This window comes from Hippopotamus amphibius, chromosome 10 (genome assembly GCF_030028045.1).
Source record: "Hippopotamus amphibius kiboko isolate mHipAmp2 chromosome 10, mHipAmp2.hap2, whole genome shotgun sequence".
In the NCBI taxonomy this organism is placed as follows: Eukaryota; Metazoa; Chordata; class Mammalia; order Artiodactyla; family Hippopotamidae; genus Hippopotamus; species Hippopotamus amphibius.
This window is the reverse complement of record NC_080195.1, coordinates 54,113,224-54,132,053: the sequence shown is the minus strand read 5'-3', so window position 1 is coordinate 54,132,053 and position 18,830 is coordinate 54,113,224.

Genomic DNA, 18,830 nt, shown 5'->3' with positions numbered 1-18,830 from the left:
AGGGAATAAAAATACAGAAATAAACAGGACAGAGTGGTCCCCACACTGATGGCACTTAAAATCTACTCATACTTTCCTTTTCTAAAATTATAAGGCCAAATCTTCCTATCCCTGACTTAATCCATAAACAACTGTGAAAGGTAAAAATACGCATTAACCTAGAAAAAGGCGGAAAGATTGCGCCCTTGGTTCGGAATGCCCGCATCAAGAAAATGACTACTCTCACACCAACTAGAGCATTTCCCTAAAATTTCAGAACATCTTGAACCATGACCACTGTGGTAGGGACCAACAAAGTATCAAACTGAGCTAGGCTTTAGGAAAACCGTTTTGTTTCTTTTTCTACACAAAGTCAATGCATGTACTATTTTGAGCTTAGTTCTCTGAAGTTGTATTAACAGCTAGCTTCTGTTCAATCCATGGCAACATATTGGCAGGTGTAAATTAACCAAGTACAACCTGAAGAGCTGAAAAAAAAAAAAAAATGCCAAAGGAAGGACTGGGGCAAAGGAACTCGAGGAAAGAAGGGTGTGGCTGTTTATTCCAAGAAGTAAAGCAGATCCACCGGATGGCATGGCCATTTGTTCTTGGCCCATGTCTTCAGCTGTGTGCATCTTGACGCAGGCCATCCAGGGCTTTGCGTGCCAGATCTTTGGTCATCATACAGCTTTAATTTACAGGATGTGAAGCCACAACATTAATGTTCAAATTACAGAATTAACATGAAGCGTCTTCCTGCTTTATACAATGGGTGATAACGCAAAGTGGAAGCTGTTTAGTGGTTCCTCCACATCAGCTTCCCACAGATGCCAGAGCTGGCTGCTTTTTAGTCAGAAGCAAATACGACAATTTGTTTTTATTCAAGGTCATATTGCGGTTTCACTCAGTAGATTTCTCTGAACCCAATTTCCCCATTAAGGTGGTGAAAAGTAATTGGGTCTAACTACTTCTTAGTGTTTATTTTCTCTCTTCAACTTGACTGTAAATCATAAGAAGGAAAAGAATGTATATTCTATTATGTTGAAATCTCCTTCGTATCTAGAAAAACCATCTTTGCCATGGCATTTTTTCACTTGTCTCTTTATTCACTCTGAATATTTGAAACTTTAAAAAATCCACAGTGGTCAGTAGGTGATGAGGTAAGTTTCTCAAGAGCTGGACAACATCTTACTTAACTTTATACACTTGGGCCACAACAAGCACAGACTTTTTCCTGCAATAGGCACTCTTGATTTGTGTATTAGTTTATGTTTACTGACCCCCCAGAATTCCCTGCACAGCTGGGGAGGCCAGTTACTAAGCAAAATAGCCCATAATGCAGTGTCAGGCATGAACTGTAGATTCATAAGAAAATGGACAGCATTGTGGATGCGAGGCCCAAAGAGAAGGTAGTGCCTCAGATGGGCTGTGATATTCAGAAAGGCAAAGAGAGCAGAAACAGCATGCCCCCCACCCCCAATACTCTGTGCGGAAGCACAGTGCGCAAAAAGCCTTGAAGTCGAGATTAAGTCAAGCATGTAGGTAGCAGTGAGGAGCCAGAATATGAAAGGCCTTGCAGAACAATTGTTCTAAGCCTCAGTTTCCTATCTGTCAAGTGGAAATAACAGTACCAATTGTGACTTACTGTTGCCATGTAAGCAATAGTCTTTGCAGTCTTTGAAAATGCAGTTGACTCTTGAACAACATGGGTTTGAACCATGTAGATCTACTTATATGTGGATTTTTTTCAAAAGATATATTTACTATAAAGGTACTTTTTGTTCCTTATGATTTTAATAAAATGTTCTTTTCTCTAGCTTACCTAACTGTAAAAACAGAGCATATGATATATATATATAACATACCACATATGTGTTAATCAATTGTTTATGTTATCACTAAGGCTCTGGTCAACAGTAAGCTAATAACAGTTAATTTCAGGGATAGTCAAAAGTTATACACATATTTTTGATTGTGCAGAGGTTGACACCCCTAACTCCACATTGTTCAAGGGTCAACTGTATTTCATCAACTAATAGAACAAGCTTATATGTCAGTTCGAGCGTTTATGGCCACTTATTGACTATGAATCTTAGGGAAGTTTTATGTTATCTCACAGTCTTAGATTCCCCTCTGGTATTTAAACTTACATAAGGTAACAAATGTAAAGCATTGAGGGTAAAAAACATGTATGTGAGCACACAGAAAACATTTAATGTAGAGTAATAAATTAGTAATAAATAGTATGACATATTTGACTATTTCTTCTAGGTAAATTTCCAATAAAAATAGAACACAGGTAAAACCAAAAGATACAATAGGAAATAGAAAACCCCTGCCAATTTTGGCAGATGTGGCATGGCATGGCCTGTTTTCTAGAAGAGAGAATAGGACTTCCCTGGTGGCGCAGTGGTTAAGAACCCGCCTGCCAATGCAGGGGACACGTGTCCGAGCCCTGCTCCAGGAAGATCCCACATGCTGCAGAGCAACAAAGTCCGTGCGCCACAACTATTGAACCTGTGCTCTAGCACCTAGAGCCTGTGCTCCACAGCAAGAGAAGCCACGGCAATGAGGAGCCCGCACACCACAATGAAGAGTAGCCCCCCGCTCGCCGCAACTACAGAAAGCCCACGTGCACCAAGGAAGACCGAACACACCCAATAAATAAATAAATAAATTTATATTAAAAAAAAAAAAGAGGGAATAAACACTGTTGGTTGTCTCCTTTTTTCCTAAGAACTTGGGAGAGCTGACTAATAGAATCCTTACAATAAGCTTGTGTACCAGGTATTCATTTTCATCCCCATTTTCATAGGAGAAAATTGAGGCTTAGAAAAATTCATTAACTTATCGATCTACACATAGATTTTAAATGGCAACAGATTCAAAGCCAGGTCTGTGTGGCTATAAAACCTGTGCTGTTCCCTAAGTGGTCCAAGGCCCACCACATGCTGAGGTAGTTAGAAATCAGCCTCCAGTTAGGTGAGAAGTTTTCTTATTTAAACAGTCATAGACATGTAGGCAGTAAGAGATCTGTTGTTTTTTTTTTTTTCACTTTTTACTTCTACCTAATTTTTCCTTCTTCGTACTTTTAACAAATAAAAGTGAAAATCTATACATAATGTGGTTTATGAATAAAAGGAAAAGACCCTTTCCAAATATTTTTTAAAACATCAAAGGTATTACAAAGCAACAATTTAGAATAACTAAGCCGCAACATGATTACAACCAATCCACTTTCCACTCCTCTATGACGTTAGACCTGGTCTGTCTCTGCAAAATTTTGGTGGCCCAAATCAATCCATCAACTTGCTATTTAATGCACATGGCAACAAACCAACGCTTTGACTGTTTTAGAAACAGAATTGCCTGGGCTCCTGCGACACCCTAGCACATTAGACAGACCCTTTGACTCTCAAAATTTCTAAAGAACCAAGGAAAACACAGACCCTGGAATTGAATAGCCCTAGGTTCACATCCCAGCTCTGCCACTTGCTGGGAGTGTGACCTGGGGCAAGTTATTATAACCTCTGTAAGCTGTGACATCCTCAACTGCACAGCAGTGCTCAGTACAACCACTCGTACTATTTGGCAACAAGGCAACTACCATGACCCAGGTAAAAATGGTGGATGGGACAGGTGGGCCTGTCCTTGGTAAGGAGCCTACTCAACAATTTCAAAAATACATAATGAGTACAAACAATGAAAAATAATAAAGGGCCTAGACTTGGAGTGGGAGAGAATTTGGATGAATGACTCATGGTAGATTCTCATAGTGGGGCCATGTTAAGATCAGGCCTGAGGGACATGTAAGAGCAAGGTGAAGAGTGAGGGGAAAAGTATTATGTGAAGATGATAGCATGTGCAGTGGCTTCGAGTTGGGAAAGAGCTTTCAATTTGGGAAGCTGAAAGAAAGCCCAGTGGTTTCCTTCTGGAGCAGTGGGGAGAGAAGAGTAAGCTGAGGTCAGAGCAGGGGCCTAGTCTTACAGGAACTTTGTAGCCCATGCTAACAAGCGTGGCTTTTGTTCTAAGGGCATCGGGAAGCCACTAATGGGTTTTAAGCAGATGTGATAAGGGATATGTAAAATTTTTCCAGGGGAGGTAGGGGTGTACTGCAGGTGAAAACCTGGCATTTGATTACTGAGATTCACATCTCATCCTTCCTTAAGGTTCCTTACAATGGTCTCTCTCAACTCTCTTGAGGCTCTTAGGTTTGAGGAACATAGAGTGTGCTGTGACAATAACAAAATTTTGGTTTTAATGGATTATTTTCTTTAAGATACAACTGTACAGCACATCTAAGTGTATTTGTGTGTGTACATATATATATAAATGCACGTACATATTTGTGTGCGTGCGTGCGTGTAGAAAATTAGGAGAGTAATTTGGCTTTCAGTAACTCATTTGCCTTCCTTAAAGCACTAATTTCCTCACCTATAAAATTTTGAAATAAAAAATATATATAGACAGTACTTAATGCTAGGCCTGGCGCATAGGAAGCAACTCAATAAACATCAGCTACAATGAATTAGTTGTGACAAAATTATAAATGTAATCCCTGAGATCATAGAAAGGGGCTCTTATACTCTTGTAGATGCTGAGAAGAAATCCAATAAGTCATGAGTTCCAGGCCGTACCTTAGAGAAAATGACATAGTGTTTAGCAAAGGCCTCCAAATAGATGCTTGAAAGCAAAATCTAGCTGGTCTGTGTGGTTTGTCTAGTGCCAGGCTTTTTAGTTCTATATTGTTGGCTCAATTTGCAGACCTTTAGATGGGGTATATTAGCTCTAGTTAGACACTGTGCCCATCGGTCCCTATAATTGCACACCCTGTTGTTTTATACAATTACATTTTCCTCCTGCTTCATGAAGATCTCATGGTTACACACATTATGGTCCTCAACACAGGACCCATATGTTTCCTCCAAGGGTATGGATATGAATATAGAAAGGTTCTTCCTCCAACCAGAACATTAGGGTTTTAAGAAACCCAGTTTATCATCTCTGGAAAAGACCGCTCCAGACTTGCTTTGGTGATTCAGATAATTCAGGTATGCTTGAAGCCTAATTATGATCATGGTCTCGAGTAAAATCAATCTTTTAGCACAGAGCCTCCCAACAGATCAGGTGTCTGAAACTTTCTGGACAAAAAACACATATCGTTCCTCCTCATTAGACCTCCTGTGTCTCAGGAGGACCTTGATCTTGAAAATCAACCCAGTTTTGGACTTCCTAGGTGGCGCAGTAGTTAAAAATCCACCTGCCTATGCAGGGGACACAGGTTCGATCCCTGGTCCTAGGAAGATCCCACATGCTGTGGAGCAACTAAGCCCATGAGCCACAACTACTGAGCCTGTGCTCTAGAGCCCGTGAACCACAGCTATTGAGCCTGTGTACCGCAACTACCGAAGCCCACATGCCTCGAGCATATGCTCTGCAACAATAGAAGCCACTGCAAGGAGAAGCCCGCGCATCACAACGAAGAGTAGCCCCCACTCACTGCAACTAGAGAAAGCCTTGTGTGCAGCATCAAAGACCCAACACAGCCAATAAAATTAATCAATTAATTAAGTTTTAAAAAAAAGAAAATCAACCCAGCTTACATGGACCAGTTTATATGCACCATCCCCTCACCCTTCCTTTCACTGCTGCAAAACTAAGTAAAGGACATATTACCATCCTACTCAGCACCATGTCCCCCATGACACTCTGCCTAGATCCACTTAGACTGCTCCTTAGAATAAGCCCACCGGGAATAAGATGTTCCTTTTTCCTATAAGCTTGCAGAGAAATCTGCGCCTTATGGAATTTTGATGGGAATTCTGGAAACAATTCTGAGTGAAGAATGATGATATGTGTGTTTCCCCAGATAACACATGAGAGCCAGATCTACAAGTGGTTTCCGCATGAAGAGTGCATGGTTGGAACTGCCTGGGGAGAGAATCACCAGGTGCCTGTTAGCAGGCTCTCTGCTCCCTCGGGGCTCTGGCCTCAGCTGACAGGAGTCTCTAAGGAATACCATACCGCACATGGATTGCAATTCGGCTTTGAAAATTACTTGCTGCTGGAACATGAGATGTGTGAGCTGATAAAGACACCAATAAGAACAGCAGCAAACATATAAATAAATGGATGGGCTTGATGTTGAATCTCATGTTTTAATAATGTTTCAGATGCCCATAGTGTCATTTGCTGACCTGGATTTCTGATGTCACAAAAAAAGACATTAATCTAGGAATAAACATACTAGATCAAAGGACTATAGACCTGAACTCTCTCATAAACAATACCTTGACTGTATGCCCTATTCAACAATGGTGAAGAAATGGATAGTTAAGAAAGCTGAAGAGAAATACGTGTCTTAAAAGCAATCAATGAGTAGTCACATGTAAACATAGCCTTACATAAAAAAGAAAGAGTTCAAAAGCCAACAGCATTAAATTTGAGTTTGAAATTAGGCTGGAACTATGTAACTAATACAGAAGAAGAGTGTTGTGATATTAAACAAGACGCAGATTTTCCTAGGGTATAATCTTATTTATTCTGAAGTTATACATACCTCATTTTTTCTACCTCAGTTTCATTATCTGTGAAATTGGAATAATGGCTCCTTAGGAGGAAAATGTTGAGGATTAGCAACTTAATGTTTATGGCATTGTTTATTATAATAAGTTATTTAGAGACTGAAGTAAGTGTGGTGAATATAGAATGAGGTAAGTCAGCATAAATAAAACCTTTGCATATATAGTATATGTATGAATAGAAAATAAATTACATACAGGAGGGTAATAAAATATTTTCTAAGTGGAAGAAGGAAAAAAACCCTGGAAAGTATAAAAATGGGTCATTCCTAATAGGTGAAAATTTCACATAACATACTGCCCATCACCAAACATCTGATTTATACCAGGCAGCTGCAATTTGAGGAAGCCTTTAATGTGTATTTATATTTTTAAATGTCAAGGAGATGACAGTCTGAAAAAAGAAGCATTTGCAGTCTTCTGAGCTTTAGAATTCTTTCACAAGGAAGTATCTGGGCTTGCCTAGAGTTTGAAAAATATGTTGTCTTCCTCTCAGTGGTTATTTTTCTAATATGTCTCATGACCGTGTAATGCTATGTTGCCTAGAGTAGATGTCCCCGGGCATCCAGAGAGTCAAACTGCCTGTCTTCATTCTGTCCATGTCAATGCCTGTGTACATGCAGTGAAATTACATACCGGTAGCTGGGAAATTCAACTCTGTCTTGCAGGAAAGTTCAGAAGATAAGAAAATCTCAGCCACCTTAGAAACCAGAGGGCATGTTCAAATTTTATCACTATCTACAGAATTTACTCAGCTTACCATCAATTTTTTTGACTACATTATTTGGCAATTCATGACAGGTCATTAGCAGTGGGCCAGCTTGGTGCTCTCAACCATTGGGTTCCCAGTGTCTCGGATACTGCCAAATGGTTGAGAAGTTAAAAGCATAATTTAAGCTATTAAATGTAAAGCTTGCTGTTACTCTTGTTTCTCATCCCTCTTCAACTATTTCCAAAACAATGAATGCATAAAAAGAGCATGAATGGGAAACATTTGTAAGATTTGCCCAAAATTATCACTGAGACACACAGCCTATAGGTTGTATGAAGAGTAGCTACAAACAGGATGTCTCCTTGTGACTCCATGGTAAAGGGACTCAGATATGAGAATGTATACAAATTCACTTTATAACACGCACAGTGGTTACAAATATTACAATCGGCATCACCTCAGGTGCTGCATCATTAGTAAAGAATAATTATTGGTCTCTTCAGTAAAACCAGGGTATAAAGTAAGACTTGCTCTACACCAGTTTGAAAGTCTTGTAAGTTCCTTGAAAGCCGGGGCCACCTTCTATTCCCCTTGATATTCCCCCATAGCACCCAGCAAAATATTTTGGTTGGAGTCAAACCCGCAATAAACATATTGATTTGGTTAATGACAGAATTAATTGTAGCAATAAACAGCTAAGCTACTGAATCAAACAAGAGGCAAGGTGAAGAAGAGAGGGTGAGATGAAGTCTAAAATGACATCATAGCAAGAAACGTTAAGGTCTCTGTTAGGAAAAGTAGGATAAGGAAAGGAGATTTCTGCTACAGAGTATAGGGATTATGATGCTGAAAAATGACAAGAAGAAACAGAAAAATTTAAGTTTGATTTTAATGGCTTCTCTGTTAAAGCGAATGATGTGCTTGAATATGAAACAGTCAAATAGTAGTCAACAGACAAATAGTCAAATCTGTCAGTTAGGCTTAGAGAAATGTAGCTCAAGGTGGGTGAAGAAATCAGAAAAAAAAAATATCCAATTACTTTAAATGCTGTTGAGTCTTCCTGCTGAGACTAATGACAACCTTGGGGTATGGATAAACCTTGCAATTAAAATGAATTAATTATGGGACTTCCCTGGTGGTGCGGTGGTTAAAAATCCACCTGCCAATGCAGAAGACACGGGTTTGATCCCTGGTCCAGGAAGAATGCACATGCCACAATCACACATGTGGCGCATGGAGCAACTATGCCATGCACCACAACTACTGAGCCTGCACTCTAGAGCCCGTGAGCCCACGTGCCACAACTAGAGAAGCCCACACACCTAGAGCCTGTGCTCCACAAGAAGAGAAGCCACCGCAATGAGAAGCTCACTCACCACAACAAAATAGGCCCCACTCGCCACAACTAGAGAAAGCCCACGCGCAGCAATGAAGACCCAATGCAGCCAATAAATAAATATATTTAAAAAAAATAAGTTAATTACTTTGAGTGTTTTTAAAGAAATAATGGAGAAGTACAAGGGTGATGAAAACCAAGATAAGCAAAATAGTTGATTTTCAGAAGAAAAAAATGTGAAATGTTTGAAATGAATAATTTTGATGTTGATTCAGAGAAAATAATACAATGCTTATTATGCAATATCACGGATTCACTAAGAAAAGACCAATTCAGAGTTTCCAAAACTCTTTTTCTCTCCCTACGCAATTACTAAGAATTTAGACCATGAGAAAAGGAGTAGGTATGACTTATCTGGATTTTAGTAAAGTGCTTCTCCCCATCGTCACAATCTCCTTATTTTTTTAAAGGTCACGATAGGCCTGGATTGCAGCATTAGCTGGACTTGTAACTGACTGAGCAGTGGCAACCACAGGGTGTATCTGACGGACAGGTCAGTATTAACTAAGCAGTATCTAAATGGTTGGCCTTGAGCTCTGTTCTGGACCCTAACCTATTCAACATTTAAAAAAATAATTCAGTTAAGTGATGATCACATTTATAAATAAGATGAATAGGTGGGCAGGAAGAAGGAATCATTTGGGTGATAAAATTGGGCATTTAAAATGACTAGAAGAATGAGACAAATTTAAATCAATGAAATATTTTAAATATAGTGTCAGGTTTTGTTTGTGAATACAAACAAAATTAAACATGCAGGTGTGAGGAGAGGGAGTACAGGAACAATAGCTATGCCTCTGGGGGAAAAGACCTAGGTATCTAATTCCACCACAGGAGCTGCCAAAAATATCTGATGCAAACTGAGGCAGCAACAAACATCTAGGAATTATCTAGAAAGTAGAAGATAATTCCACTTTACTCTGAAACATTTGCCTCACTCCGAGGGAATTATACACAATGCTGAGTCCTGCAGAGACATAAATAAACCAAAATACATTCTGAAGAAAGAAACTCAGAACCATCACATAAGACACAGCGGAAAACTGAGGCCATGTGACCTGGGGAACGGGTGAACATTAAATCCACTGAAAAGCTAAGTCAATTTAGAAAACAGTTCTTTTGGTACTGAGAAATAGCTTTACTCCTTTAAATTTTATTTCTTGTGCTTTAAAAGTAATTTTTTCCTGATTATATCGCTATAGAAAATTGAGAAAATATATAACAATACACAAAAGAAGACAGTGCTATTTTTGTTAGTACTGGATCTGTTTCATTGCAGTTTTCGCATACATTTTCAATTGTACTATAATTTTGTGTACAGTCATTTAGCATTATATCACGATAGCTCTATTGTATAGGTTAATATTTACCTTTTCATGCAAGTCTGAAGATTTTATTAACATTTTCAGAAATGACAGTTTCTAAGTTAGCTTTTGAAATGAAGCATCTACAATATATCTGACTCTCAGGCACTATCCTACATGTTTGGGATGCCACAAAGAACAAGAGAGACAAACTCTCAGCTCTTGTGGAGTTTATTACTTGAGGGTGTGTTTGTTGAGAGGGGACATAAAATAGACATGCAAGCAAGCAAAGAAAATAAAGAGATCATTTCTGATAATGTGTACCATAAAGAAACTTGATTTGACAAATGTACCTCTAAAGGTGTATGACATTTGAACTGAGACCTGAATAACAACAAGGAGAAAAACAATGCAAAATCCTGACGACTGACAGTTTCAGACAGAGGGAACAGCAAGTAGGATGGACTGTAAAGGTGAGGATAAACTTGACCCACTCAAGGAGCAGAAAGAAGGCCACTGTGGCCTGAGTTTGTTAAGGGCAGAGGAGGGTGGGACAGATGAGGCCACATTGGTAGTTAAATGAGGTCACAGCAAGGATTTGGATTTTACTCTACGGAGGGAGATCTTCTGAAGGTTTCTTAGTAGGGAAATGAGCTCTTCTGGCTTACTTTTCTTTTATTCTTTTAAATTGAAGTATAGCTGACGTACAATATTATATGTTACACGTGTACAACATAAGTGAGTCAATTTTCAAAGGTTATACTCCATTTATAATTATTGTAAAATACTGGCTGTATTCCTTGTGTTGTACAACATATCCTTGTAGTTTATTCCATACATAATAGTTTGGCTCTCTTAGTCCCCTCCCCCTATCTTGCTCCTCCCCCTTTCCCTCGCCTCACTGGTAATCACAAGTTCATTCTCTACATCTGCATCTGTTTCTTTTTTGTCACATTCACTAGTTTGCTTTATTTTTTAGGTTCCACGTGTAAGTGACGTCACATAGTACTTGTCTTTCTCTGACTTATTTCACTTAGCATAATATCCTCCAGGTCCACCCATGTTGCCGCAAGTAAGTACTGGTGATTCTCAAACCAGGTGACTAAATACAGGGACATGAGAGGGAAAAGAGAGTAGGAAATTAGAATTCAGTGATTAAGAGACTCCTTTAGTAAGCATAAGTTATATAAATAAATTATATAGGTTAAATGCTTATAAATGAACTCCAAAGAACTACCCTATCTACTTCATGATCACGAAATACTGCTCTTTAATGTTGGCCACATGGAGGGAGTACTGACATATTTGTTGTTGTACTGGGATTGGGATTGGTTGCCACTGGAATTCTCCTGTGGTCTCAGTTCAAGCATTTAAAATGTCATCTTGTATGGAGGGTGGGAAGGGAACTATGCCAGGGAAAAAAGCAAGAAGTTAAGGAAGGACACCCCGCCCCCCTGCCCCCCAGCCTATGCTGTCTGTCTCCCGGAGCAAGCTGGAGCCGCAGGGCTGAGGTGGAAGGGGGCACAGCAGGCTGAATAAAGATGTGGCACAGCTGGCGCAGGTGAAGACTCACTGGCACAGCTGTCTTGCTCCCTGTCCTCAGATCCCTTGAGGCAACCCACTCTCAACAGCAACCACGGCCGCTGGGCCAGCCTTGGCTGTTTCTCCAGTTTTCTTTGTAGGTTGCTTATTTAGAGCTCTGCCAATGACGCTTATACTTTATTTGGTCAAGAACACCTAAAAATGGTCTCAGTCCTAAGGCCTTTTTTGAGTAGCATGGAGGAGAAGGTTCAGAAATACACATTTATTGGACCATCAGGGAGTCATCCCATTCCCAGCCGCCCTAGTTTGTTCTTCTGGGTTGTCTTCTGGGGCCGTGCGTGATCACCCCAACCACATTTCAGGGATTTGGTGGTTGGACACAACTTGCCAGGTAAACAGAGTGACCTCTTTCTCCTGGCCGCCTCAAACTCTTTTTCGAACAGGCAGCGAACAAATAAACAAGCCAATTCTCCCTTCTCCTAAAGCCTACTCTAACGGTGGATTCAATAAATTCAGTGGAAAATAGCTTGTGTGTTTGCAGTGATTCTGGAGAGAATTATTACTGAAAGTTTCCAAACAGCTTTGGGGACCTGTGAGAACACTGGAGTCGTAGGGCTAAAACTTTTATATTAGACCCTCCACAAGAAGGAGGGCATGCCCTTCAATGTTACTAGCATAAACCTGGAACATTCCATTCCAACACAGAGGGGTGCTGCAATTCTCCACCGGAAAGCCTAATTATATTGGCACCAGACTTCTCCAGCTTGTCCTCAGTTTCTACCTCCCAGCCAAAAATGGCAGGTACGTGCACATGTCTCCATGTATACACATGGGTACATTTAATTTCTCATCCCCCAGTTCAAGGATATTCAGTTCCATTTTTAAAAGAGCCTATAACTATTGAAACATGACAACACACATTAGTTCTACTCTTTTTGTGCTTCTGGCTCTAGGACCAGGCATGCAGCTGGATGCCTGCTAGGACAATGAGAAGCTAGCCTGCTGTAATCTCAGCACAGACTGTCTAGAGAGTGGCTATGTTACATTCCTCTCTCTCAGACATGAACTCAGTAACTGCATCTAGTGAAACTCTTTTCAGACATTGAAAAGGACTTGTTAACACATATATCTTAAAAGATATTTTTAGATAAAACGGGAAAATTAAAATCTGTTCAGGGAAAAACAGATTAGAGGCCAGAGAAGGTGACTTTATTTAGTTGCTTAAAAGGATTTGGCACGTCATTTAGGGAGTTAAGTGAAAATTATATGCAATGAAATCCCAACACAGTATGGCACCAGGAGAGACCCACACCCCCTTCATGCACGCAAAAAGAAGCTTTGCATGGTGTCCTTCTGAACACTGAAGCCAAGAGTGGCGTGGCCTTCCTGGGAGCTGGGACGCAGACTTAGAGTTTGCCTTGGCTCAGGTCCCAGGAACTGGGCTCTTTGGAAGCTAAGAGCACAAATGCTGTGCCCAAGAAGCCACAGGAACAAACCAAGGCTTTCTCAGAGGCAGCAAGCCTACACATCCCAAAGGGCTCAGGGCAGAGTTTTATTGTTCCCAATGGAATCAGCATCTACTTTATCACAAAAGGAAATGCAGTCAGTACAGGCTGTTAGAGAGCAGCTGTGTGAGGTGCTTGACAGAGCATACGATCTAGAGGCAGAAAGGATTGCCAGTTGAGTCTTGACTCTGTCACAAGTGATGCTAGCCAAATCACACATTGTCATTGGGAACACAGTTTCTTTACCTGTAAGATGGGAACAAGAACAGCTAAGATATTTCAAGCAGTAAGGTATATTCCAGGCACCTACGTTAAGAGGGTCCTGGAGGGGTAACACTCCAGGAAGGTCTTCATTCAAGAGGATATGCTGCAGGTAGGTCAAGTTCACTGGGAGGCTCCAGCTGCCACATTTTGGGGTCCACAGGTACTTGCCCTGAGGCCATGCTTCCCCTAGGCGGTTCACAGACAATGACTCAGTACGGGTACTGGTGTAGGGCTATTTCTACCCAGTGCCAGACTACTCTCGGAAGCAACTTGTTGCCTGGACTGAGTCTTTCTCAGAATTGCACAGCAGTCTGAAGGTCTTCTAACCTATCACTTTTTATTCATTCCTCTGTTCACAGGTTTCAAACCTGCATTGCAGTCTGACACCTCCTGTCACCTGCTCTGCTCATTCTCTCTTTATCCTTCACTTGTGTTTCTCATGCCATCTTGGTGTCTGCTCATCAATGACCCAAACTGAAACGTACCAAGCAAATGAATGAAATGCTCTCATTTCATTCTCATAACAAGCCTATGAAATTAGTGTTATTATCCTCGTTTTACAAATATGGAAACAAGGGCACAGACGGATTAACTTAAAAACAACCTAGTCCTTATTTCACAAGACTGTTGTGAAAATTTACTGAGATAGTATATGTGAAAGGACTTTACAGCTAGTATTTTTTTTTTCAGGGCAGAAGGAAAAAAATCACAAACAGAACATCCCAGCATAGTTTTAAATTATTTTTATTTTTTTTTCTTGGTTTTCCCCCAGTTTCACATCCTTTGGTAGAAAACTTCACTTACCCTCCGAAAGAGGCTGGAAAAAGTAACACTTTGTCTTTGTCACAGCCTTTGTCCCACAAAGCCTCTCTACCCTTTAGTGTTTGAGGACAGAGAAGAGTAAAATTTGGATATTTGAGTCAGGCTATAATGACATGCTTGACATGTCACTCTGCTCTTTAAAACCAGAGTTCTCTTCTCCTAACCTTTCTAATCAATTTAATAGTGTGCAATTTACTAGCAACTGAGGAAGGTAAAACTACAGGAAATAAGAACCTTCCTGCTTTTCTTAATGTTCTTCCTAAGCTCTCTGGCATTTTAACAAAAATCCTGGCATCCAAATGTATACTGTTTAGCGTGGTCAAAACAATCATTTTCCCCTCTCTGATCATTGACCCTGACCTGATAAAAGGCTCATTTTCTGTTCCTTTGGTGAAACAGAGGCTATGGGTAATTTTCTCACATGCCCATGTTCTCACCAGAATAATTTCTTCCATGGCTTCCCGTTTTTGCACCCTCATTACAAGCCACTCTTCCTTGATCTCCCGCTGCTACAGGGGTATAGTTGCAAACCTGCTGAAACACCAGTCCACACCAAGAAACTAACCCCATTTCTAGGCACCAGCAGCCAGTAGGCAGAGGATGGGTATAGAAGTGAAGTTCTGGGCTGGGCATTCTTCTCAAAATCCTCAGATGTTAAGAAGGTACTACCCGACAAGCGTTACTTGTTAGTGTTACTTCTTATGAGAGAGGTAGAGGAATGGACAGAAAAGGAGGAGGAGCAAGAGGTCTCAGCAGAGAGCTGCACTGAGAACTACAATGGGACTATGAGAAGAAGCACCACTGAACAGCTCCCGAAGGGAACCAGCAGGCTGTGTGTTCTCTTCAGTGTTGCCTGGCACACGAACAAAGACAGCAACGAGGATGACACGGTCGCATTTGTGGAGGTTGCGAAGGTGCTTCTGAGGGAGATATTCCATTTAGACTGATGGATGAGTGTGGACTCTTTTGAGAATCAAAAAGCCCATCTCCTCAAGCCGCCTGAATATCAGCCTCTAACAGATTCAGCAATGTCAGAGAATCCCAGGGAGCTTAGCAAATGATCAGGGAACAACACCTCCTCCTCCCTGCTAATTCTGACAGCTCCGGCCCTGAGATGCATTCCTCGGGATGGAAGTGCCAGCTTGCCTCTCCCACAGGGGCTGAAGGCAGCAGGAAACTGAGCCCCCTGTGTGGGTCTTGCTGGCTTTTCCATTTGTTTTCATTTTGCCACCAGAAACTTCTATTTAAACTACTTGGAAGGATATCTCAATGACACCCTTTGCTGAGCTCCAGAAGATAGAAATGAGAATCCATCTGCCCTCTTCTCTGCACCCAGCCTTCAGTCCTGGTTGATCTCACAGAGGCTACAAGGACTGAGGACCTTCAACAGAAGAGCCTGTCTTCAGGTACTTATCAGATTAACAGACACGACAGACAGCTGCTGAGCACTGCCTGAGTGACACTTGTAAGTATTCAATTTAAACCATTAGTTGAAATCCATTAATCACAATAAGGCTCGATAATAGACCAAAAATTATACACATGCTCCAAAAAATAAACCTATGGCCCATCTCCATTTCCAATCCAAACCAATCTTCTAAAAATTGAAATACTACATACCCCTTGTAAAACAGATCTTGTTTAATATTTACCGAGATTTGTTTTAAATGAGGCCATGCTGGGGCTTCCCTGGTGGTGCAGGGGTTAAGAATCTGCCTGCCGATGCAGGGGACACAGGTTCAAGCCCTGGTCCGGGAAGATCCCACATGCCATGGAACAACTAAGTCCGTGTGTCACAAATACTGAGCCTGCGCTCTGGAGCCCGTGAGTCACAACTACTGAGCCCAAGTGCTGCAACTACTGAAGCCTGCGCACCTAGAGCCCATGTTCCACAACAAGAGAAGCCACCGCACTGAGAGGTCCATGTACCGCAATGAAGAGTAGCCCCCACTCGCCGCAACTAGAGAAAGCCCGGGCGCAGCAACAAAGACCCAATACAGCCAACAAAAAATTATTTCAGAAAAAATGAGGCCATGCCGTATTTCCTTGACCCAAATCTTGCAGATGATTTTGTGATTATGTAGTTGGGTAAACACATTGTTGAAGAGGGACGGCTTTTCTCTGCTCCTCCTTAAGATGTGGGAAGGTTCTCCCTAGGAACTCTCCTGGGTTCTCCCCATCCATTCACTTCTTGCCCCTGGATAGGGTGTGGCTCTCCTGATGGTTAAACCTGGGAAGAATTACATACAGTTGGCTCAGCTTCACTCTTCTCCCTTTGAGAAGGGTCCTACCCACCAAGATCAAAGCATCTTTGCGCTCTCCACTGTCAGTCATGTAGGAGCCTACCCATGTGGGGCCAGCCTCCAGGGCCCAGTCCTGCCATGCTCAGCAGGGGCACACCCTCTAAGTCAGGGACTCAGTATTAGTAAACCATGTGGCTAACAAAGGTCCATGGCCACAACCACTAACTTTGCCATCATCAGTACTAAGATGAAATTCGAGAATCTGTTTTCCCCTCATTTTCTTCTTAACTTGCTCTGAACCCAGGATGAGAAGAGAGATCCTATTGACTGAGAGCTCCTTGGAAACACAAATAATTATAGTACCAATAGTCTGGTTATCATGTTAATAAAATGGCTTTTGTATTCCTTGGAGATGGATTCTGTACTATTGGGAGGAAAACGATAACTCGTAAACATGGCAATAAACAGTTAGGTGAGAGTACGGTAGGAAAACAATCCCTGGGTCAACGTGTTCCGAACAGTGAAGATCAGGCAACACACAGGAGTGCCTTTCAAACAAGCAAACAGAATCATAAGAGGTATAATCACACAGCACACTCTTTTTTTAAGAACTGTACATCAACTTGGCGTTAGAGCCAGTGACCAAAGTCGCATCTCTCACATACATTTACACATACACACACACACACACACACGCTCACTTACTAGTCAAGAAATATTGTTAATAAAGAGATAATATATGTGAAAATACTCTTTGAAAATAGTAAAGTGCTATTAAAAATACCAATGTGGGAGGTATTATTGCTTTGTTTCAAATGCCTACATTCATAAGAAATTAAGAGCTTGGTGGGAGAAAATGAGGGCAGAATACGGCAAAAGCGGAATCGAGATCGTAAACGTTCTTTTAAGTACCTCTAAGATGTTCCTTCTTCAGTGCATAAAAGACCCACATAGTTTTTCTGATAATAAAAGGTATATACTATGAGCATTTGGTACCTGGTAATTATAGTAACATGTAGTGCTTTTAAGTCACCCGGCCATACCTATGTTTGCGGCACTATGCATATTTTGTTATGAAAAAATATGTTCACTTTTGGCACATTTCATGGCAGATATGCCTATTAGCAGTACTTGGTTCTGTCTGTGGTGCCAGGCACATGCAGACAGTGCCAACGGCCCTCTTCCCTAAAACACTCCTACGTTTGTGAGACGCGGACATAACGAGCCTGGACCTTAACTCCCTGTGGGAAAAGAGCTGGACCTACAACCACCTGTTCAGAGAGGAGAATCCTGCGCCCACATGTAGCACAGCTACTCCACGTGGACACTCCTGTGGCCTGACAGCTGCAAAAGGGCTGGAGGGGAAGCAGGGGAGGGATGCAGTGGTACTTTGGGGTTAGCAGATGCAGACTATTACATATAGGATGGATAAACAACAAGGTCCTCCTGTATAGCACAGGAAACTAGATTCGATACCTGTGATAAACTGTAATGGAAAAGAATATGAAAAAAAGTACGTGTTTATGTGTGTGTGTGTGTGTGTATATATATATAACTGAATCACTTTGCTGCACAGCAGAAATTAATACAACATTGAAAGTCAACTATACTTCAATTAACAAAAAAAAGGTCACCTCTGTGTTGCCCACTTATTTCAAATGGAGGCAGGTCCACACAGCCGTTGAAAATTTTCTCAGCCAAAAAGTAACATGGCCCACCCTAGGCTGAATTCTCAGCGATTATCTGCAAAAAGTATCTCCAACTTTATACTCAAGTCCTCTGAGCTCTAGAAGCGGCAATATTCCTGAAGTACTCATGGAATGGAAGCCACTGAAATCTCTAATCAGTACAAGGCAGTTCTAGGAGGTTATTCCTCCCTAAAGAACACGTGCTTCTTTAAATATGTCTACACTGATTTAGAATTTATACCGCCCTACATTCAAAAGGGATTCAAGGGACCAATATGTCTACAGAACTGACTTCTGTCCCGTTCCTGACTCATTTTGATCCCCATATCAGTTTCCCTAATTGAAAGTTTTTACCGAGAATGATACGATTGACTCTTTGCCTTTGCATGTATAGCCATTTCTTATAATTCTAATGCTATGTATTTTCATCACAATCTCAACTATAATTCTGTATTTGTTTGCCTGGTTACGTCCATTGATGCACAGGAAGGGAAATGATGAGACGTTAATCAAACATTGCGTATTAACAAGTACATGTGTCTGGGACCTTGCTTCTTTGGAAAGATAGCTATGTATGTGTTTGTGTGTTTCTGCGTGTATGTGTGAGTGTGTATATATATGTCTGTGTACACACACATAATTTTTCTGATGAAAATTTAAATATTCCAAGCAATTTAGACTTAAAAAACAGAAAAGCTTGCCTCCTATGTGAATTTAATGGTTGAATTCTTACTATGTTTTATTTTAGATTGATGTCCACATGAACCACTAATGTTCCCTCCTATCAATTCAGA